The 24717-nt window shown below is 36.5% G+C and overlaps 1 pseudogene; it reads right to left on the reverse strand.

The window, feature by feature from the left end:
* Nucleotides 1-745: 745 nt before the first annotated feature.
* Nucleotides 746-24717, reverse strand: part of LOC132111912 (protein-cysteine N-palmitoyltransferase HHAT-like) — a 37908-nt pseudogene continuing 13936 nt past the window's right edge.

Genomic DNA, 24717 nt, shown 5'->3' on the forward strand with positions numbered 1-24717 from the left:
AGGGCGGGCGAAGGTGCGTCGCTATCGCCTGTTCCACCGGCGGAAGTGACTGGTAGTTCCTGTTTTTAGCATCATTCAGTGTGGCGAAAGCTAGTGAGACAGACGAACGAGTTCGCGCTGAATATGGAGCATTCCAAGCCTTTGCCACCTCTTCGTGAAGCTCAGGAAGAAAGGCGAGGTTTTTGTGAAGGGATTATGAATGATTTAGCTGATGCTGATAAAGGTACGTAGCACAGATAAATCTCTTTAAAGTGTAATCTCTCTACCACTGAAACACACACGTCTTACCTCTCTTTAATAAAGGAGAAACTCCAGGCTAAAAGATCACTGATCTAATTAGAGCAGCTATTGCTGTTAGTAAGAAGATAGAAGTAGATAGACTCAAGAAAGAGAGAATGATGGATAAAAAAATGAGTTGAGATGGAGAGATCAAGACAAGAAAAATCAGAGGGACAAAATGAATGAGAATGAGCAATGGTCATGCTGTATCCTGGCCGCTGGTCAGAGACGTGTCACCATCAGTGTTGAGACAAACTCATAAATAAAGCAGCGACAGGATTAACCATCAAACTCACACCATTTCATTTCCACACACACACAAACTCCAAATACAACATAACTACTATACAAACACATGATATTGTAGAAGTTGATAGGAATGTTGGTTATCCACATTGTGACTGGTCCAAATGATTGTAAAACTTTAAATACCACTGTGTTTTCTGTGAGAAACGTTGTCTTCCCATCATTCTGATCTGAGGCATGTTGTCATCTCATGTCCCCACTCAATACCAACTTGAGCAAAGCAATAGAGAAAAGCAACCACTGGAACGGCTACAGATGACCAGTCTGTTGAAGAAAAAGAGAAGAGAGATTTAAATAATACAATACAAGCTATGAAGAAAGCATACTATAAGTGTCATGAACCTAATGTCACAGCAATGGTTCCCATATTATAAATCAGATATGGCTCATAAACAACTCACAATACTTTGAGAGTGTCAGCTGTCAAATCAGTAATGGCTCTGAACGATTCACTTTTTGTGTGTGTTGTTTTTGTGTGATTCAGAGGGTTAATTTAAGTGGAAATTCATTTAAAAGATCCATTTATGAGTTTTCAGACATTTATTTATCAGACATTATGACTCACGCTACGTTTGTTCTTTAGTACAGAAAACTTATGTTGATATATTATCTTGATGTGTTTTACTTGACAAATTTTTGCCAATCCAAATGAATCCAATACATTTTCAGATTCTATACTGAATCCTAAATGATGCATTTGCCTGGATGACAAATATCCTCCACTGACCAATTCTTACACATACATGTAATATATATGTAAACATATGCATTACAGCACTGTGCATGTGTGCAAAGCATTCTCATTCTTTTCTTTTTTTATTTATCTGATATCTTCAGATCAAAACCATCCCTTTCAACAATTCAGTTCAACTGTGGATTGTTTGAAATGTATACATGAAGGCTTTTCAGTTGATTAACAGATTATTAACATGTCAATGTTGTTATTTGTAAAACTGCATTTTTCCATCTCTAAAATATATCTAAATTACGGCCTATGATCTCAATGTCAAATGCAGGAATGTTAATCCCTGCATTTATGACCTCAAGGTTAGATTATTGTAATGCTTTATTGTGTGGTTGTTCTGCACGCTTAGTAAACAAACTACAGCTAGTCCAAAATGCAGCAGCAAGAGTTCTTACTAGAACCAGGAAGTATGACCATATTAGCCTAGTCCTGTCAACACCGCACTGGCTCCCTATCAAACATCCCATAGATTTTAAAATATTGCTTATTACTTATAAAGCCCTTAATGGTTTAGCACCTCAGTATTTGAGCGAGCTCCTTTTACATTATTATCCTCTACATCCACTACGTTCTCAAAACTCAGGCAATTTGATAATACCTAGAATATCAAAATAACCTACCTAACATTGTTCGGGAGGCAGATACACTCTTGCAGTTTAAATCTAGATTAAAGACCCATCTCTTTAACCTGGCTTACACATAACATACTAATATGCTTTTAATATCCAAATCCGTTAAAGGATTTTTAGGCTGCATTAATTAGGTAAACCGGAACCGGGAACACTTCCCATAACACCAAATATGCTTGCTACATCGTTAGAAGAATGGCATCTATGCTAATATTTGACTGTTTCTCTCTTATTCCGAGGTCATCGTAGCCACCAGATCCAGTCTGTATCCAGATCAGAGGGTCACTGCAGTCACCCAGATCCAGTACGTATCCAGACCAGATGCTGGATCAGCACCTAGAAAGGACCTCTACATCCCTGAAAGACAGCGGAGACCAGGACAACTAGAGCCCCAGATACAGATCCCCTGTAAAGACCTTGTCTCAGATGACCACCAGGACAAGACCACAGGAAACAGATGATTCTTCTGCACAATCTGACTTTGCTGCAGCCTGGAATTGAACTACTGGTTTCGTCTGGTCAGAGGAGAACTGGCCCCCCAACTGAGCCTGGTTTCTCCCAAGGTTTTTTCTCCATTCTGTCACTGATGGAGTTTCGGTTCCTTGCCGCTGTCACCTCTGGCTTGCTTAGTTGGGGTCACTTCATCTACAGCGATATCGTTGACTTGATTGCAAATAAATGCACAGACACTATTTAAACTGAACAGAGATGACATCACTGAATTTATTTTGCATTATTGACACACTGTTTTCCTAATGAATGTTGTTCAGTTGCTTTGACGCAATGCAATTTGTTTAAAGCGCTATATAAATAAAGGTGACTTGACTTTACTTGACTTATGACTGGTGCAGCATTACAAAGCATTGGTGATGGTTTTTGGCCACATTCAATATAATTTTAATCTCAGTCAAGAGCCCTGAAATTTCAACACTTAAACACACAAAACACTGAAGCCTGGTGCTTTCCTGTACAGAATCACTAGCTGTGCTTACTAGAAGTTCCTGCAGTATCCAGTGATAATTACCCCCATGTGAGCTCTGATTTATATCCTCACACAGATTAACAGATATAACGTGAAATTTTATTAGACTACAGGGTTGTATTCACTCATTTACATTCTCTTTTGCCCCCTGCAGTCAGTTAATGAACAATTGTGTAGTGGTGCCCTCACAATGTGGCACAAGTTCACTTTTTAAAACTTTTATACAATAACCTCCAAACCTTCACCTGAACAGCAGGATCTATTATAATCCTCAAAACGCCTGAAGACACACCTTTTCCCGGAGTGCTTCACTTAATACAGTTATATATCTGCTCCTTTCAAGTGCTTATGGATTTGTGCTATGACAGTAATATTTGGATTACATTTTCCCTTGGATTAATTGCCTCTGTTTGTGTTACTCTCATTTGTGGCTTTTGATAAAAACAGAAACATGCATTAATGTTATTAAATGTTATTTTCACATTACTGTTGAGCTATTTTATATATATATATATATATATATATATATATATATATATATATATATATATATTTCCACATTATTATCAGTCAATGTTATATATACTGTACATAAGGAAACACTCATAATCACAGTTCCCCCTAAGCATGTGCACTAATAGCCCCAGCAGACAGGTGTGTGTGTTTGTCTCTGGTGGGATCATTAAAAGGACCTGCCTTGTTGCATCAGGGACAAGAAAAGAAGGATGGAGCAGAAAGAAAATGAGTGTAAATGAAAGAAGGGAGGGTGCTGATTACATTTGGTTACACCTCATTGTCCTTCAGGTGCTGGAGTCACAGCTTTAGCCAATTAATGCATTTCCCAACAACAGTCACAAAACTGCAATGTAACAGAAAGGCTACAAAAAAGTCAGATGGAAAAGAGGCTCAGAGGCAGTGTGTGAGTTGTGTCTAATTTTGACTACAAGACTACAGATCTGTGCGAATGTTTTCTGAACTTTGTCCTCATCCAGCGACACACAAACCCTCTTAACATGACTCAACCTGCGTCACACCAAACCCACCTGTATTAAATAAGGATCAGATACACGTCAACACACACTTACAGAGGCAAGACGAAGAACAGAATTTTGTTATATCAAAAGGACACTCTTCCAAAACACTTGCTTAAAAACATAAATTCTAATAAACACAGACCTTCTATGCGTGAAAAGACACATAGGACATAGCTAATAAATGTAGCCACATTGGCCTGTACCAATGAGGTGAAAATTATTTTAAAAGTTATTGCCAAAAATTTGTATTATAAAATGTCTATCTATCTATCTATCTATCTATCTATCTATCTATCTATCTATCTATCTATCTATCTATCTATCTATCTATCTATCTATCTATCCATCCATCCATCCATCCATCCATCCATCCATCCATCCATCTATCTGTTACTCTAACTTGCATATAGAGCACAACAAATCCAAAACAGTTTGAAATTCTAAACAGGTAAAATTCATAATATTCTTTTTTCTATATTATTGTTTAATTTGGTGACATGCTACGGAACTGAAATGTAAGACCTGAACTATTTGAAACTTCAAATTGTCATGTTGTAAAAAAAGAAAAGTTTGATTAACATAACTGACCAATAAGCCAATATATATATATATATATATAAAAGGTGCTGAGTAAAGTGATATCTCGGCGTGATAGAAATGGTCAAATGGTTGGAGCTCTGTTTTCACTAAATATCACGCCTGGAAAATGCTCACATCCAATCAGATTCGAGAACCAGTAAGAACTGTTGTAGTATATATAGAAACTGTTAAGGCTGGAATACACCTACTTTTAAAAACTGAACAGAACTTAAAATACTGGGAATCATATACTTACTGACTTTTTAATAGTCACAGAGAAAAAAACTGGCTATCATAGACTAAATGACTGAGGATCAAACACTATGTGTTATTATTAACAAACTCATGCAGAAACATGTGCCTTGTTACTAGGAGACACATGACACGCCATTGTACGTGTAATTTTCTATGAAATCTATCAACTCAAAACTGCAGACTGGCTCTGACTAGCGTCAACTTCTCCAGACAGTAAATCAGCAGAAAATCAGGGCAAAAAGCACATAGTGCATTGTAAGGGAAACAGGTAAATTTAGCTCAAAGGGAATCATTTAAGATCTTAAAGGGAATTTGAACAGAATCACTGTTTCAGGGATGATCACTGAGACGCCCTGCGATTCACTTAATGAGCCGTTTAACATCAACTCTGCGCTGGATATTAATATCCAAAGTATAGTGAAAACACTATCAATTAGCACATTAACAAGATCGGCAGTTTAAGACATTAACTTTTAAGCACAAAACACAAGATACTTCTCTTTTCAATATGAATAAGGCTTTATTAGATAAATCTAAGACATATAAACTAATCTAGCACATAAACGCACGCACTCACACGTTCACACAAGTTGCAGGAAGATCGAAAGTTAGGGAAAGATGAGTTTAAGAGAATGGAAATGTGGAATCCCAAGTTTACAGCAATACGTGAAATTGCATAGACATGAACAACCATCAATCACTTAATTAACCCTCGCATTGAGTTTCTCGATGAGGTTAATTTTATATTAGATACCAGTACAAATCAGAGTCTGGAGGTACATTGCCTGTGTAAAGGTGTCCCTTTGTTGTCGTTGAAAGGGGGTTTCCCGATGTCGCTGACTGGCTGGAAGTTCAGTAGTTGCTGAAGTGACGTCTTGGGAAGCCCGTGGTTGGGTGTTGGCTGACGATGCGGAGTTGTGTGGCTGGTTGAAGTTGAACGGGCACTCGAGGTCAGACACGGCGTTACAAAACTTAACTCAGAACGCGAAACTCTCAAACGGAAAAGAAAAGAAGTAAAGTTTGGCGAGACTAGGTGGTGTTTCTTCTCATCGTGGCTAAGTATCAGCAGGCGTGCAGGCCGAAGCACACTGGAACCGCGCTCAAAGAACGCTGAAAGTGATGACTAAAAGCATGGCTAGTAGCTAAAAGCTAAAAGGTAAAAGCAGGCATGACTAATAGCAGAAGCTAAACGCAAGCTAAAAGCTAAAAATAGACATGACTGATAGCAAAAGCTTAACAAAAGCTAAAAGCAAGATTTTATGGTGTCCTAAGTATTTAAACTGGCCTGTTGGCCACACCTCAAATGTTGTCTTGACCAATCAGATATTGTCTTGGCTCGGGGGTATCATAAATCATATGTTATCTTATCAAGCATGTGGTCCGAATTTTCCAGCTCTTGCAGGGTCTAATTATGGACATGATTCCTATAACAAGAATATGATACATTTGACAAATAACTGATGGTCAGGACTGTTTCAAGCTAACAGATTCAAAAACCTACACACCAAACATGAAAATGTATCCTTAAGCTATCCAATAGTTATTAAAAAAACATACACAATAAGTGATTAAACATGATAGTCAAATGTGTGGGTTACATATAAATGAATATGGAGTGAAGCGATGGACTGATAATCGTTTAGAAGTCTTTTTGAGTTCATTTTGGTCCATATATATGTAGAAAAGACAGTTTTCTGTGCCATTTTCTGACAAAGATTTCTGTGGAGACCAGAGGTTCAAAGGCCCCCCTTAGGAATTTCAGTTGTGGCACTAAGAAAGATTTATGACCTCCGGTTGCCTTTCTGAGGAATTTGGCTCATGTTTCAACCAAAGTCCTGATCGATTCTTTAATTTGTCTGGTTCGGGTCAGATCCGCTACAGCATAGAGCAAGTTAATCAGAGACTGATTATGAATGAATGAATGATGCATTTGTATAGCACTTTATTGTGTATTGCTGTACACCCAAATCACTTTGCGATCTCTCCTCAAACACCATGAGTGTGCAGCATCCACTGATGATGCGACGGCAGCCACAGGACAACCTCACACCAGCTACAGGTGGAGAGGAGAGAGAGGCATAGAGCCAATCAAGTGGATGGGGATTATTAGGAGGCCATGATTAACAAGGCCCAGTGGAGGGAATTTGGCCCGGAAACCGGAGTTACACCCCTAATCTTTACAAGAAGTGCCATGGGATTTTTAATGACCACAGAGAGTCAGGACCTCGGTTTAACGTCTCATCTGAAGGACGGTGCTTGTTGACAGTATAGTGTCCTCATCACTATACTGGGGGACTAGGACCCACACAGACCACAGGGTGAGAACCCCTGTTGTCCTCACTAGAACCAACAGCAACCTAGTTCTCCCAGGAGGTCTCCCATCCAGGTACTGACCAGGCTCAGCCCTGCTTAGCTTCAGTGGGCAACCAGTCTTGGGCTTTAAAATTTAATTAAATACATACTTTTCAAACAGTTTTTTAAATTACTGTTTACTGAAATTGTCATGTACTTTAATTTTTATGTAAACCAGACGTAAACTAGACAATTATTGCAAATTTGACTAACAAAACTGACTTAAGGAAACAAATTAAATGTAACTAAAGTAGTAGGATATGGTTCCTATAATAAACAGAGAATTAAATGAATAAATGGATGAATAACTTCAGGATCCTGTGAGTCTCTGTGCCCAGCAGGTCTCTCTCTGAGCTTTACTGTACCCCGCAGCTCCTGAGCGGCACAAAACCTTTCTATCAGCGTATGACTGACAGGTGCTGTAGGGGGTGCTTGTGATCAGCATGGCCACCTTTCAGAGATGCCAAGAATGAATGATACCATGGTGACCGTTGTTAAGACTCTGTGGTGTTTATGGTACCCGGTGGCAAATGGATGAATATCAGCTTCTAGAAATTTCCAGATAGACATTCACCTGCCTTTATTTGATCTCTCTCTCTCTATAACTCTTCATAGATAAATGCCCAGATGCCCATTGGTGCTTCATTTGACATTAAATGTTAATGTCACCAGCAAGATCCTGAAGCAGTTTGTGAAGACTCTTTTTTACAAGTGACCAAGAAATATATCTATTGTTATGATTTTCAATCACATATTTTTATTTTTTCAGAATTTAATACCACAAAAAATATAATTATAATTTATAACAGACCAATTCAATCCTACAAACAATCTTACAAAATCATTTGTAACATCTCATATGCACCACAAAATGTGTTCGGAGCACTTCAGAATGAATTAATTTGTGTCTGATCTGGGATGAAATGACACGCAGTCTCACATCATTACATTACAGAACCAAATCATTACAGCTGTCTTTCTGAATTGCTGCCTCAACATGACCCACAAAACGATAAAGGGTTGAAAACTTTCACATTCCCAGAGAGTTTAAAAACACGCTGTCAGCAGCTGTGGGTTGACTTGTCAGCAGTTATGGATTGAGGGAAACAAATCTGACTGATGACATTTGAATGTCTCTCTTTTCTAAAAAAGTGCTTAAAAAAGTGACAGTGAAAGTGACGTGACATACAGCCAAGTATGGTGAACCATTCTCTGAATTTGTGCTCTGTATTTTACCCTTCCAAAGTGCACACACACAGCAGTGAACACACACACTGTGAACACACACCCGGAGTAGTAGGCAGCCATTTATTACAGCAGCACCTGGGGAGCATTTGGGGGTTCGGTGCCTTGCTCAAGGGCACCTCAGTCATGGTATTGATTGTGCTGAATGTGCACTTGTAGTGCAAAAATCGTTTTTTTAAGTACTTGCAGATAATATAAGATTAATGCAACAAAAAAAATATTAAGTACAATTAAGTGTCACTTTCATGTTTCTTTAAACACTTTTGAAAAGTGTTAAAGAGTTTAAGAGTTTTACTAAGGAGGATGCAATGCTAAATATCTCCAGATCTATTCCATTAAACAAACAAACATCTTGGATGGCCTGATGGTGAACAAGTTTTCAGCAAATCATTCAGAAATTCAGTGTCTGAAAACATTATTCAATTAACACCGAATAATATATTTAATATTATATATATATATATATATATATATATATATATATATATATATATATATATATATGTATATATATATATGTATATATATATATGTATATATATATATATATTTAATATTTAAAAAATATTTTTTTAAGTATGGTATAGTGTACTTCTTTTTCACAAGGGTATGTAAGAAAGACCATATATATATAAATGACCCACCTTGGACAAACAGCCTCTTCCAGAAGATTCTGCCCACACGGATCCCTCCCAGAAAAAGCAGATTGGACAGAATCAGAAAAGCAGTGTAGAGGGCGGAGATAAGTGCTAGGCCACGCCTCTGCATCAGAGGTGACAGACAGTGCACCTAAGATGAGATCAAAAGAGCATGGTATTATTTATGACGTGTTATACTAACTTTTATACTATAACTTTATTCAATGCTGATAACTCAAGAGGAGAGGGTTTGTGTAAACTCACAATAACGTGATGAAGAGAACGAGAGGAGACGAGGAGTGCGAGAACGTTCTCCACCAACACCCCAATCCAGTTCAGCAAGGCCCAGTACTGCAGGTAGTCATGACAACCATGCCAGAAACACACAAACCGTAAAGGCAAGCGCCGTGGAGACGAGCTTCCGGAACACACCGTGACGAGAGCCTCCAAGTGGCACATATATGTACTTAAAAACATACAAATACACATGCTCAGCAAAAAAATATGACAACTGTGTGTGTATCACAAGAGCTGCTGTCTTCTTTTATGCTTAATGTGACAATTTTTGTTTTTTTGCAACGTTAATATTTAGATAATATTTTACATCCTCCAAACAAACATCTTGCATTTTTACAATTGGATTATGACATTGTTTATTAAGCCATTTCTATCACATGGTCTGTTAGATAAATGTTTGAAAAAAAGAGGAAAAAAGTGTCTTCAGATGATATACTGTCTGTAAAACGGCCACCGTTCACTTCACAGTGATAACACACAGCAGAGAGAGAGAGAATTCTGGACTAAACCCGATCTCTCTCCACGGCAGTATGGTAGAGTTTCCATTTCAGGGCTGAGAGAGCACCAATCTGTTCTAATGAGGCTGTTGGGATAGTGGAGGACTTGACTCATTTGTGTGTGTGAGGGAGATAGTGAAGAGGATAAGATTAGCCCCTGACCACAGCTCCAGCTGACAGCGTGTGTAGAGATCAAGAAAAGAAGATCAACTGTGCTTTATTCTATCTCACTTAAAAAAAAAAATCTCTGCTCTTCTATTTTTATTCTTCAACATTCATGTGTCTGTTTCTCCCCATAGGATGTCTAATAGGATCGATGGGTTTTTGTCTGGTGTTACTGATGGTTTATTGATAGGGCTCATTAGGGCACAATGTCATCTAATCAGAAGGAAGCAAAATTATGCTCTAAAAAAAAAAAAGGTTCCATTCAGTCGGTCACTCTCGACGTCACGTCGTTGACCGACAAATTAGGATCTGGCAAGGATGCATTACAATGATCAATGGTGCCAGTGCACATGTATGATGTTTTTAAGACTGAAGATCTTAGTTTTAAATGCATGTTCTTTTAATTCAGCTATGAGGTCACACTGTGATGCATCAATATTCCATTGGTCACACATCTTCATGTGATATGAATTCGCAGGTTAAAGTTTACCAAACGTTAACTTTGAAACACAGTGAGATGTGAAACACGTGCATGTGTACCAGTAGAAGTCAATGGAACAGAAAGTGCAGTGTGACCGCCCCTTTAGATTTGATGACAAAACTAAAAACTAGAGGGTGAAGGCAAATGTGTCTCTGAGTTTGCAATAATATCCCAATGCATGTATATAACCCATCACTCTAAAAGCTCAAAAACCTGTGAATAGACGCCTTATCTTACAGTTAAAATCTTAAATAATCTGTCATATATCAATATAATATTAAAAAAAAAAGTTTTGACATCATGCAACTGATTAGACTCGTCAGTGGGGTTGGGCTGATACCAAAATAAGAATTTGGTGCGATTTTGACTAAATACATACTTTGGACGACACCTAAACACCTGAACAGCAATGAGCAATGACTGATGAACTGACACTTACAATTAATATTATGTTTATGCTTACTTATGTACACACACAGATATACTATATATATATATATATATATATATACTATATATATATATATATATATATATATGTATATATATATATATATATATATATATATATATATATATATATATATATATATACACACACACCAAATAACATTATGCATAATACATATGGTTTATAGACATCTGAAAGATCTGTATTTCTGCAACAGCGCTCGCATACATTCTGTTTCACAAGCACTATCAATAGACCGGGGAAATGCAAATCTGCAATAAATAATATAACATGTTCCCCCAAACTTTACTTAAAGGAGCTATGTGGAGGTTTTTACTTAAAAAAAAAAAACTTTAAGATAGAGTTTTCATTTGTACATGTATGAGCCAACCATGATGTAAAAAAAAGAATGACACCTCGACTGTCCACCACGGTTGCCTCTATCAGCCTGTAGGCTCAATTGTGTGTGGAGGAGTCGGGCCTGAATTGGCGCAAAAATTCACAAAATGTGACGTCATGCGCGTTCTCGTCTACTTGGGCTTACAACTGTACGGCACACCAGCCATTATAGTAAGCAGCGGCAATAGTGTTTTCAAATGGACTCTGCGGATGGAAAGAAGCGACCAGCCTCCAGCACAATTCAGAAACCCACGGACACTCCTCGTGAGTAAAAAAAAAAGAGCGGGCGCACTGAGAACGAGCATGAGACTGGTTGCAGTTCCTCTAACGGCCACTGGTGTAAGTAACGGTTAGAAATTTCAGAACCTACGCAATGCTCCTTTAATTATATATTTAATAAAATGGTCTCATAGTCTTTATATACATTTTTCTACAAAAATACATAATTTCAGATTTATTAGGATTTCATGATATTTATGTTCTGTCACAAAAAAGTGCAAGTAATCTTTCTTCTAAAAGTAATCTAAATTTCATAATGAAACTATTCTAATGTCAAACTTAGAACCCATTTAATGAATCACATTAACTTTTAATTCATGTCATGATTCCTGAAGTGAACACATTATCATCTAGGTATCATAAGGTAGTGAAATCTGTAGTTACATGGTCACCATAATACATTAGTACAGATTTACCTTGCAATCCTACTGGATCTTTCAGTTTCTGGTTCTTTTGTTAATGTGCTTTTTAAAGCCCAAGTGTAGACGTTGCTCTGCTGAGAAAAGTGTTTATGAGCACATCTTCATTATGAACAGAAACAATAAGGTCTTGTTCTGTTTCAGTGGCCACCGCAGTATAATCTGAGCCCTCTCTCACCCTTACATAAGCTCATATGAACTGTGCCTGTGATTTGATTGTTGTGAGCACATTTCAATAGACAGGAGATGACACTCAACAGGCTGAAAGCGAGGCGTTCAAGCAGACAATAGTGCGACAGGAGGGGTGCGCGGCATGTGTCTGTGGATGCTTTAAGATCAGCAGTGAGTCACACGAACCATTCTCTCCCACATCTCCTCCACACTCCAAAACTCAGCTCTTCACAATAACTGCACATTTAAAAGCACATTAAGATCTCTCCAAATGCACTTTACAACACTAACTCTCTTTCTCTCTCTCACACACACACACACACACACACACACACACGTCTGGTTTACCATCACTGTGGGGACTCTCCATAGGCGTAATGATTTTTATATTGTATCAACTGTATATTTTATCACCCAACACCATTCGGGTTTAAGTCCTCACAGGGATAGAAAAACATGTACACACACACACAGCCCACATTCACACTCCAATTATGCAGATCAACTCTCTTTGCCACACTGCAATCACTACACATTTTAACAGAGAGAAAGATAGAGAAGATATCGTCAGGAAGAGATGGAAATGTTTTTGGTTTTCTGTTCACAATGAAGGGGTTACTCAACATACTCAAATTCAAACACAGTGTTCCCGCTTGAAAAGTATGGAAGTGTTTACACTCTCAGCTTTCTGATTGGTGGGATTCAGGGACCAATGGGACATTCCCATTTGGGCGGGAAATATATAATGCAGCTCTCTGTGCTGTATTCCCACCTGTCTGAAAATTACTCTTCTCACAGTTCTTCTAAATGCCAAACTAGGATCTATGGATATTTTTATAGATAATAACACTTTAAAGTTAAATCAATCAAATTAGAAAATAAAATTTTGGGGCAAAAAATTATAATATAGTGAAATATATTTAGTTTTAATATAGTTTCCTGTCACCTAGCTTAAAAGATGGGTTTTTGAAGATTTATTTATTTTGAACATACTGTTGAACATTTATTGTGTAAAGATGTACTACTATAGAGATTTTGATTGATACTTATAAAGCAATAATTATTTTCATGTTATAGCCGATAACAAAAATAATAATAAAAAACTTCTTTACTATTTTGTCTAAATATATTACAAATAAAACACTAAAAATGTCAATGTTACATGAATTTAGGAATCACAACAGAATCTTAAGTAGAAAAATGGATATCCATTTTGAAATTTGCTAAAGATTACATTTAGCACTGTTTTTGACATAAATTATTAGGGTTAAAAAAAATGACTTTAGGTGAGTATGAGAAGACTTAATATAAAAGTGAAAATAGAGGAAATTAGCAGAACTTAAATTAGCAGAAAATAAGTGAAGAAAAATATCTAAATCTATCAAGAGCAAGCATCCGTTTTTATTATCAAAATTTAATTTAATCATTAAAACTTAATCCAGAAAAATTAAACCAGATATCACAAAACTTGAGAAAAATATAAAACATTTCATAATGTCCTAAAAAAAAAAAAAAAAAAAAAAATTTGTAAAGATATAACATGCATCCCTTTTATGGATGTGTGATGCACATTGTGCCTGAATATTTTCTGCGTGCTGTGATGGGCCAGAATTGGTCTCAGGCTGATAATATGAACTCATTTTCTTGGACTGTCTTTCTTTGTAAACATCATGGAAATCTGCATAAGACACATAGTGTCTTGTCATTTGCCTTGATGTTCTAAAAATAAATAATAAATATTAAATAATTTATAGGCTTTTTGGTTTGTGTTATTGACTCAGGCAACATCACACGTAACATTACATTTCTCAAGTACATATTCACACAAACTGGCGAGTTTCCAGCATGAGATAGAATAAGATGCTCATCGTGCTAAATACATGCTAATACAACCCTGATCAAACATCTTTTGTCTGTGGAGATCGCAGCCCTGCCAAAGACTGACAATACAAAACCCAGGACGAAAACACATCCCGAGCTCTCTCTCCAAAACCTCCACAATGATCTCTCCATACAGCTGGAGGACATTAGAATATGAATAACTGTGTCAGGAAATGCAACAGTTGAGCAGATCAGGACCTCAAGAGTGTTTTGTTTATATATAATATATTGCATAATAAATTCTGTAATATTACACAAATATGTATTGGGGAATATATGCAATACATTCCTATTCAACAGACATTACAAACATTTTACTGATAAACAGCTATTTATTTTTATTACTAATATTATTCTGAGGTATCAGGTATTTTGTGGAAACATTCAGCAGCTGTATTTCAAGTGCCACAACTCTAAAATTGTTTTTAGCAAGGCTAAATCCATCCAAAATTACAATATTCACCATATCCCGCCTATTGTCAGAGTGTAAATCAAATCACAGAAGTAGAGGGAATAGGGAAAAAAAAACAAAAAAATATTCTAATCTAGCGAGAACAAAAGAAAATAGATGCAAGACCAGTTTATTGTGCCAGAATGGTGATCAGAAACGTGTGTAATTGTTCTAGTGATTATGGTTTTTGATTATGATTATTATTCATGTGCTTTTCAATCTGAGACAAGAGATAACCGTGTCCATAGCAGTGCAAAACATCCCCCTCTTTCTCACAAACCCATACAAAATAAGAAGAAACAGAGGAATCATACCTGATGAGCCATTTGTAAAGCCCCACGTCAAAGTGTCTGAAAAGCAAAAGACAGTAATGAGTGAGATCAGGGGTTGGTTTGAGGTACACAGATGGTTTGAGGTAACACACAAATTTCAGAACATAACACAACACAAACATGTGCTTAATCAGAACAGACAAAAAGAAATGAGAATCTGCATACATGAGATGCTTGAAGAAACCATTTTAATGAATCTCTTGGGACAAACGCTGGCATTTGGGGAGACATTTTTATCAAAGTGGCTGATCCCAAAACAATTTTACCTTTTGTCTAGTTGAACTGCAGTCCAACGCTGGACTTTGTGGCAGGTTTAGGACACACAAAAACAAACTCACTGATCTGGTAGGCATAAACAATATTCATGCAGTCAATAGAAACTGTATTTGCTCATTTTCGAAAGGAAATGTGAGGGAGAGAAGAGAACAAACTTGCCCATGCAACACTTGCAACCACAATGCTAGTGTGCCACAGGTCAGGTGGTTGTCAGGATGTTGCCATGTGGTAGCTTTTGGATGGCTGCTAGAGGATTTCTACTGGCCAGAGTGCATCCGCAAGTCTATATGATATTCTGGTCACTAGATAGCTCTTTATATATATATATATATATATATATATATATATATATATATATGTGTGTGTGTGTGTGTGTGTGTAAAATAAAAAAATATATAAATATTTTAAAAAGTATAAAAACATAAATATAAATAATAAATATACAATATTAAAAATAAAAATAAATGTAAAAATAAAATAAATCATGTTGAACTGGGCTGAAATTCATGAAAAAAATTATTTATATATATACTGTATATATATACACACACACACACACACACACACACACATATATATATATATATATATATATATATATATATATATATCTGGATCCGTAGAAAAAACAAGAAAATCAGGTCTGGATCTCCATTAATACTGTATTTTTCTAACAAACAATATAAAGTGCCCTTTGACATGTAGCTCGTATCAAACCATCGTGACAGCAAAAATATTGAGTTGGCCATTTGTGACAATTGGTTTCTCTGCAGGATTCTTTCTTCTTCCTGTTCCTCTGAGCAGTTGCAAACAGATGTCCTCAGATCATCACTATTGTTATCCTCACTTTACTTCTAGTCATCCATCTATCCACATTTCATCCCTCTTCATTCGAACTGACAAAATGCTATTTGCTATCGATCAGATGTTGGGTGAATGGAAAGACAGGTCAAGATTTTCACTTTACAAGTCACAGTGAAAAATGGATTAAGGTTTAAATGGATGAGTAAGTGGACAGTAACATGGATATCTCCATCATCTCATCCAATTAGAGCAAACACAATCTGAATTTAGAGCAAACACAATCTGAATTGGACACCAACGGGCCATAAAGCTTTTATAGTCCAGTCTGTCCAAATACACCCAGACCCCAGAGACAGCAGTAAAGATCTGGAACTGCTTGCTTCTAAAAACAGGCCTGTATGAGGAGAAACAGACTCATGCAAGCAGATGGCTGCTTACATGACAGAAAGCCCTGACATGAAGTTTTCATGAGACAACAGAAACTATCAAAATCTTGCCTACATCTACATAATGACTCCTAAATCAGTTTGTCCAGGATTGTTGATTCATTCCAGCAATTCCCAGTATTCATTAGCAACTATTGATGAAATCTGCTTCAGCTCTGGGGAAATAAAGTCATCCGGGAAGGCTAGGAGAACAGATAAAGCAGAAGTAATTTCACTCTATATTAATAAAACATTATGTGGAGACATGCAGTTGTGCTTGTCTCTACTATTTAAGTCCAAAAATAAAATACACAAATGTTTGGCCAGTGCATTTGTTTTACATAATTTAACAGATGAATAAAACAATTACTGTAAAGTTTCCTCATTACAATCATTTGGGCTCAAGCTCTATATGAACACCAAAGCAGAATTATTTAAACAAATCATCTTATGTTTTATTATCATTAAATCATTATTAAAGTTAAAAAACTGTACAAGTATAGTAAACGTTCTGCTAAGAGTCAACATAAATACACACACACACACACACACACACACACACACACTGTGTATGTGTGTGTGTGTATGTGTGTGTGTGTGAGAGAGTGAGCCAGGTTTTGCCTACATTGTGGAGACCCAATGTCCTCACAAGGGTAGTTAAAAGGGCAGTAAAAGACAAGCTAATTGTCCCCATGAGGAAAATGTGTCAATGAACATAGTAAATAATGTTCTAATGAAAATGAAAAAATCTGTGAGAGCTGTTTAGGGACAAAGGACAGAAAACATAATGTATTAGCTTGCTATAAGGATCAATAACAATAAAGAAAAAAGAAGGAAAAGAAAAAGCATTTTTGTAGAGATCTAGAGATTAGGTTTTCAGAAATGGAGTCTTTGTATTCATGTTGGTTTGATATGGTTTTGGAAAAACTTTTATTAATATTAATTTTCAAGAAAAAAAAAAAACATTTCATTCAAGTAACGGCATATTTCCCTACACTTCAAATATGTGAGAGTGTGTAAAACATTTTAAAATATATTTTCCCAATGTAAGAAGCATATATATATATATATATATATATATATATATATATATATATATATATATATATATATATATATATATATATATATTTATTTATTTATTTATTTATTTATTTTTACAAGGATCAGGAATTATTAATTCATAAATGTTTTTAGCAAGACACACCACATGGCAATCGAACAAGCCCCCCCCCCAAATAAAAAAAATAAGTATGGCATAACTTGATTTTATCCATCAGTTGACTGGATTGCAATTGCAGTTGACTTAACTGCACCATGGTCATATATGCGCCAAGTTAGGATATCACAAAAAGAGCAAGTTATGACATTTTGGCTTAGGTCAAAGTTAACAAGTACAAAGTCAAATAAATGTTATTTAAAAAAAATGCTCGGTTTTAATTGTTCAGAATAAAACCAAAAACATGCATTAAGACAACAAATTTTGATTTAATGCCAAATTTTAAATAATAGCCTTGTGCCATTGACCAATGAATACAATAGATCCTTTGAGAGTGATCAGATAGCTATAGGCAGGAGTAAGCAAAATAGTATAGTGTGTGTTTGTGTGTTGGTGCTAGACTAAACAAACAGTGTTTTATAACAACCCATAAACCTTTCTACCATTGTAAACTCAGACCATGATAGTGAACACACTAAATCACACACATGCATTGCACACACAGCAATACTCACACATTCATGCACATGTGTGCAGACACATGCACGCACACAGACAAAGCAATCTCCAGATTTAACTACAGCCAAGTGCAACATCTCAGCCTCTCTTTCTCTGTTGTTCTCAGTCTCGTCCACTCCCTGTAGGACAGTTGCACTGTAATCAGAGACTTTGCTGTCTTAGAGTATGGGGTAGTGTCTCCAAGTGGTATGTTGAAGCCGTTGGTACCGGGCCATTAAACACAGAGAAGAGCATGTGAGTGGGATTTAGAAGTATATCAATGTGTGCGAATGTGTTAAGGCTATGCTGATCTGTTAGAAAAAGTGTGTGTGCTTGCGCTCCGTCGGGTCCAGAGGAGCCGAGTTCTGTCTCTCTGTGTGGGATTGAAGCCAGACGGGTCTTACAGCAGGTCCCGCTAAAGTCTCCGGCATGCGTCTGTTTCCTTACAGCTCTCATTTATCACACTCTAAACTCCATCACCTTCAACACCATTCAGACACAGACACACTGGTGTTTAACCTTCCTGGCTCTCAGAGCTTCAGCAGCTGTCTGCAGCGCAGATCTGCTGATATACACAAAACATGCACGATTACACAGGAAACAGAAGATAGTGTCACTGTGACGTTGAATGAAAATTAACTGACAATCACTGGTATAGTGAGGTAGATCATTAAGTTATTACAGTTAGTTGTTGTTTTTACTACTGTAAAATAAATTAAGACCATTTAAAATAATTTTAAACGAACATGGAATCTAAAAATAGGCTTTCAGAATTTTTGTGTCATGTTGTTTAATCTTTTTTTTTTTTGGCAGTGATGGTTAATATTATAGTATATAATACAAAATTATATATTGTATAACTACCATACAAAAGTTTGGAAAATTAACACTTTTCTTCCACAAGGATGCATTAAATTGATCACAAGTAACAGTAAATACACTATTCTACAAAAGATTTCTATTTCATTGAACTTTCTATTCATGAAAAAAGACTGAAAAAAGTCAAATGGTTTCCACAAAAACATTAGGAAACAGAACTGTTTTCAAATTTGATAATAACAAGAAATGCAGAAAATCATCATATTAGGAATATTTCTGAAGGATCATGTGACACTGGGGTAATGGCTGCTGAAAACTCATCTTTATGGTCACAGGAATAAATCACATTTTAATACACATTCAAAATGAAAATAGGTATTTCAAATTGTAATAATGTTACACAATAGTAATGTTTTTACTGTATTTCTGATCAAATAAATGCAGCCTTGGTACTGCGTAAAAAATAAAAATAAAAAACTTACAGACCCTACGTTTTTAGTGGTATTTCAGTAATTATTGTTATTATTATTTGATTTGAGTCCTTTGTACACTGCATTATGGATTTATGAAAGTAAGCAAATACATTAGTACAAATTTGCATATTCTACCAAGTTTAAAGAATGTGATGAAAAAACAGACACAAAAAATAATATCAGGAAATCTAAAACTCTGCTGTTTCCAGACTGGTGGTTGCCTAGGAGACCATTCCAGACTATTGAAGTAGAAATGCTGTGAATCTTTATCAAGCTTTCAAGCTTTTACAGTAAAATCCAATCATCTTGAGGGAAGCCTGCATGTATCAGCCTGTTCGACATTGTCTCACGAGACATCTAAATGCTAAACTCCATCAGAGAAGCGGAAGCTCAATTCCATATGTTAGAGGCAAGATGTTTGTGACATTAAACAGAAAGCATGGATCTTGTTATGCTTCTGTAATGTGCTTGTAGATGGGTGTAAGTGAGTCTTATAGCCTTGTGCCACTCTTTTCATGGCTGAATCAATTATAGTGAATGCAGTACAGATCTGCCCCCTGCAGTTACACAGAAGTACTGCAGGTGATGACAGAATCGCTTCAAAATCATTCCAATCCAGCTCTACAAAAGTCAGAAAGTTTGAAGTTTGACAGAACACAGAAGTGTGTGTATATTTACCTCCACATCCCAGTGAAGCTGTACATGATGCTGACACAGCGTGGTAACTTGGGCGGCTCAAGCCCATCCAATCTGACAAGCAGAGACACCCTCCAAACAAGACCAGATACTTGACATAGAAAAACTGGACCAATGCAAGAGCCAAACCACCTGCAGGTGAAAAAGAGAGAGAGTGGTAGATGACATTAAAAAGTATAGCAACCATGTGCTTGATCTCACACAGACATTTGCCCTTTACAAAAACAGGAATGACAATACATCAGATGCAACAGTTTTGTGAACTGATGAACATCAGATATGATGATTCATATCATATTTCAGTTTAATTCTGAACTATTTCATAATTTAGTTATATCATCCTCATCCTCTCTAGTCATTTCTCCCTCTTCGCTTCTCTCTTTTTGTGTATCAGTAGAAACTGAAAACAGGGTCTGTTTTCATATATCCCACTGCTACAGAGCTAAAAGCTTGTAAAAAAAAATAGGAAAGAATTTCTGAAAGCCCTTTCTATACAAAACAGGTACAAAGTGGCGATAATGGCTTGATGTTCCTGCTGTATAGACCCTCTCTACACTGCTTTTTCTTGCAGAGTCTGTGTTTTTGAATCAAAGTTCAGGCAGCAAAAATCAGCAACTTCCACAGATCAATAGACAGCAGGTGCAGAAGTTAAGATGCTGCACACAGCTGAAACTGTGTGTGTGTTTTCGCTGTGAACATCTGTGCAAGATAATATTGTAATAAACACTTTCACAATCAAAGAAACAGAAGTTATGCCATAACGGACTGTATCCATTCTGAAAGACATAAATTGGAAGACATAAAGTGTATCACAGTTTCCACAAAAATATTAAGCAGCACACATTTTTTTTTAAACACTGATAATAATAATAAATGCTTCATTTATGTAACACTGAAGACATCTCCGGAAAATTCAGCTTTGCCATGACATAAATAAATGCCATTTTAAAATATTTCTATACATGATTTCATATCATTCTAATATTTCACAATGTTACAGTTTATACTGCATTTTTCATCAAATAAATGAAACCTAAAAGACTTCTTTCAAAATATCCCAACAAATCTTACCAACCCCAAGCTTTTAAATAGTAGTGTACTTATTGTGGTGGTTGTTAGCACGTTTTAGAAAAAAATAAATAAATAAATAAAAAAACCAAGTACAAGGCCAACATGGCAGATGTAGTATGTCTGGAAATGCATTCATACTACACACTTGCATCCCTAAAGACGGATGAGACAGTCTTCATCAAATTCAGTATATACTATGAAAGTTCATGAATTCATATGCAACTACAAACTTACCCAGTGCCCAGGGCGGCAGCGTCTCCAAGTAGGTTTCGTTGCTCTGGATGGCGTGCATGTACATGAAGCGGATCATGAATTCGGCTAAACACCACCAGACACACACGCGCAGTATTCCGCTCAACACATACACCACAGAGACTTTACACACCGGCCTGTCTATCTGCAGAGATATAGAAAGATTTTCCCAGTACATCTGGATAAAGAACAGACCCAGCAGCCTTTTAATGAATCTCATTTTCTTCTACCTGTTCACTGAAGTCTCTGTAGGTCACAATGGGTCCGTTGTAAAACAGAGGGTGATAGAAACAGTAAGCAGTGAGCTTGTAGAACTGAAAAATTAGTGTCTTCAGTCCTTTAACCTCTAAAAGGGGGCAGTGGTTTGGTCCTCCAGCCTGCAGAGGGTGCCAGCACAACTCCAGACAAAAGCTGATGCAGCGCAAACTACAAACAGCAGTACTGAAGATCAAGAGGTAGTACTGGTCCTCAAGAGGTGTACCAACCACGCTAGAGACAGGGTATAGAATAGAAAAACAGGGTGGAAAAAACATTTAAATTAACCTGCAAACCTGCAATAATGGATGCATGTGCCTCTGTGGTAGCATCAGGGAGACTTTTTGTCATTTTTTTTATTTAATAATTTGTAATATATTATTAATATTATTATTAGGTCAGTCTGGAGTGCCATTGGTGTCCCCTCAAAAATAACGAAATAGAAGATGACACAATCTTGTCAGAACTGGTGAAGCAGGACCACAATCTACAAAATTAATAGAAAAAGAAAATCACAAACAGAAGTAACAAAAAAGTTTGCTCCAATGTATTCAGATCCAATTCCCCAAAATAACCTGTCACCCTCTGCTAATTCTGCCAAAGCCCCCAAGTAAAAATACATTTAGTTTACTCAGGATTACAACCTTCATGGGTTCTGTGGGCTTCTGGTTTCAAAACGGTCATTATTTTTCCAGTTATGCTTAGTGCCATCAGTGAGACAGAAAGGACACACTTCAAATATTTATAAAAACTATAAAAGTACTTAAACAATACTAAAATTGCTTTATCAACCTCATTAATGTGGAGCGTGGCGAAGGAGCTGGTCACTTTTAAGGCAGTTTTATGAAACTGTTATGGTGTATGATACTTTTTGAAGCTTACAACTTCTGAATTACAATGTTTGATATGTTATATCCAATGCAATGTTACTCTGAGATTTTAAGTGCAACTTAAGTGTCCAAACGTGTCCAGTTAGTTCTTTGTATGTCATAACGAGGGCAACGACAGCTCCTTAACAATATTACAGCGACAGAGTAGTGTTCGCTAGGCTACTGTGTAAGTGATGAATAACTGCTGTAAACCACAGCTCCATCTTTCCAGAACACTCCACCTCAGACCAGCATCCACTGATCCTCTGTGGTGAAACCAAACTCTCATGATCTACTGGGCATGCTCAGAGGATGACAGCTGGCATCCAGCCAGGAGACACAGCAGCAGCCACTTTAAAAACTCATTATCACCACTCAAAAATAAAGCTATAACTACCTCTGAATTACACTAAATGTATGTCATTATGGCGATCTCAGCAGTGGCTGCATGGTTATTGCTGTCTTCCTGAGGGTTTTTCACAGCTCAAAAGAAACAGAGGTAAACAGAGATGAACTGAAAAAAATAGATCATTAAAAGCGAATAATAATCACAATAGATGAAATTACAGTTGTTTGTTCTTCAGATGGGTGTGTTAATGATTGCTTTGAGTAATAAATAATAATATAATGAAGGTTTAATTAAGAGGGGCAGCTTTGGGCCTGTGTCACAATTAATCAAGGAGAAACTCGAGGCAAAGAGGGAACTCATTTGTCACTCAGATCAATATTCCCTCGGTCTCTTTCCTCCTCTCCATCTGCATGAGCTTGCTGAACTCGTTGCTTTCCCCTTCAGTTAGATATCTAATGACAGCTGTCAATCAATCATTCACTGTGTTAAGTGACTAAGCAGATAAAGAAGAAAAAAAAACAAGACCTTCTGGGAGACAGCTGGCTCTTTTTGTTGTGCTGTTATAACAGCTATTGTGTGAGAAAAAAGGAAATACACAAGCACTGTTGTGCATGTAAATGTTTGACTTTGAATGTTTGCATGGGAGTATATGCAACTGTTTGTGTGAAGAGAATGGTGACATTTAATGCAGGCTTGTTTCAGTCTCATCTCCATTCTCTCTGCGGAGCTCTGCAGATGTGCTCTGAGAGTCCTGGAGACAGCACAGACTCTGCTGGACTTGATCTTGAACCAGACAAATCCCTCACTCTGTCATTCACACCTCCCCCCATCAATACAGATGGTGTTAAAGGGATACAGGTGGTTCAACCAAATACCCAATCATTTCTGTCATCATTCACCAAACCCATATGTCTTACTTTGTGGAACACAAATGGAGAAATTCTGAAGATTGTGCTGGTCACTCTTTTCCATGCAATTACAATAAATGGGAATTTAAGTTTTTAATGTTCATAAAAAAGGGCACAAAACTGCTCCAAGTGATTCATGTTCTATATTTCAAGCGTCCAGAAGTCATAAAACAAATTTGTGTGACTAACAGACCAAAATTGAAGCTATTCACTAATAATTTATAACTCCAGGGAGCTTTTAACATAAGTTAGTTGAATGAATCAGTGTGATTTATGCATAAATCCTTCATAATGGTTTTCACAACCAAATCAACCATTTGTGATTGCAAACAACAAAACAAAAATGTGAAAACTATTCAACATTTTTTTGTTATTATGAAAATACTAACATTTTGTTATGGAAATTAAATACAATATAAATATTACATGGAAATCTTGACAATTAGAAATGTTACCTGGGCAATTAAATGAAAATAAATTAAGCTTAAGTACTAAAACTATTACAAATCAAACTGAAAATTAAATAAAATTAATTAAAGCTACACAGAGATATTTAAATAACATACACTTGCTAAAATCTAAACTTAAAGAAGAAAACTGCAGACATCCCTCCTCTCCTGGGACGTCTGGAAGCTCCCGCATATGATAGCAGCCCTTAGAATATGGTGCACGAGTCATATGATATTTATTTGACAGTTTTATGATACATTTATGTGGTTTTGCATCCTTTTTTAAGCCTGAAAGATCTAGCCATGGCTCACAATAATTTCATGGAAAAAGCAACCAGCACATCATTTAAATATTTCCAAGAAAAAAAAAGCCATAACGACTTGAAAAGTGAAAAGTGAAGAAAAAAACAACAACAACATGAAAGTGAGTAAATGAGGACAGACTTTCAATTTTTGGGGTGAACAAACCCTTTTAATTGGACACTTT

Source organism: Carassius carassius, chromosome 31 (assembly GCF_963082965.1).
Source record: "Carassius carassius chromosome 31, fCarCar2.1, whole genome shotgun sequence".
NCBI classification, from domain to species: Eukaryota; Metazoa; Chordata; class Actinopteri; order Cypriniformes; family Cyprinidae; genus Carassius; species Carassius carassius.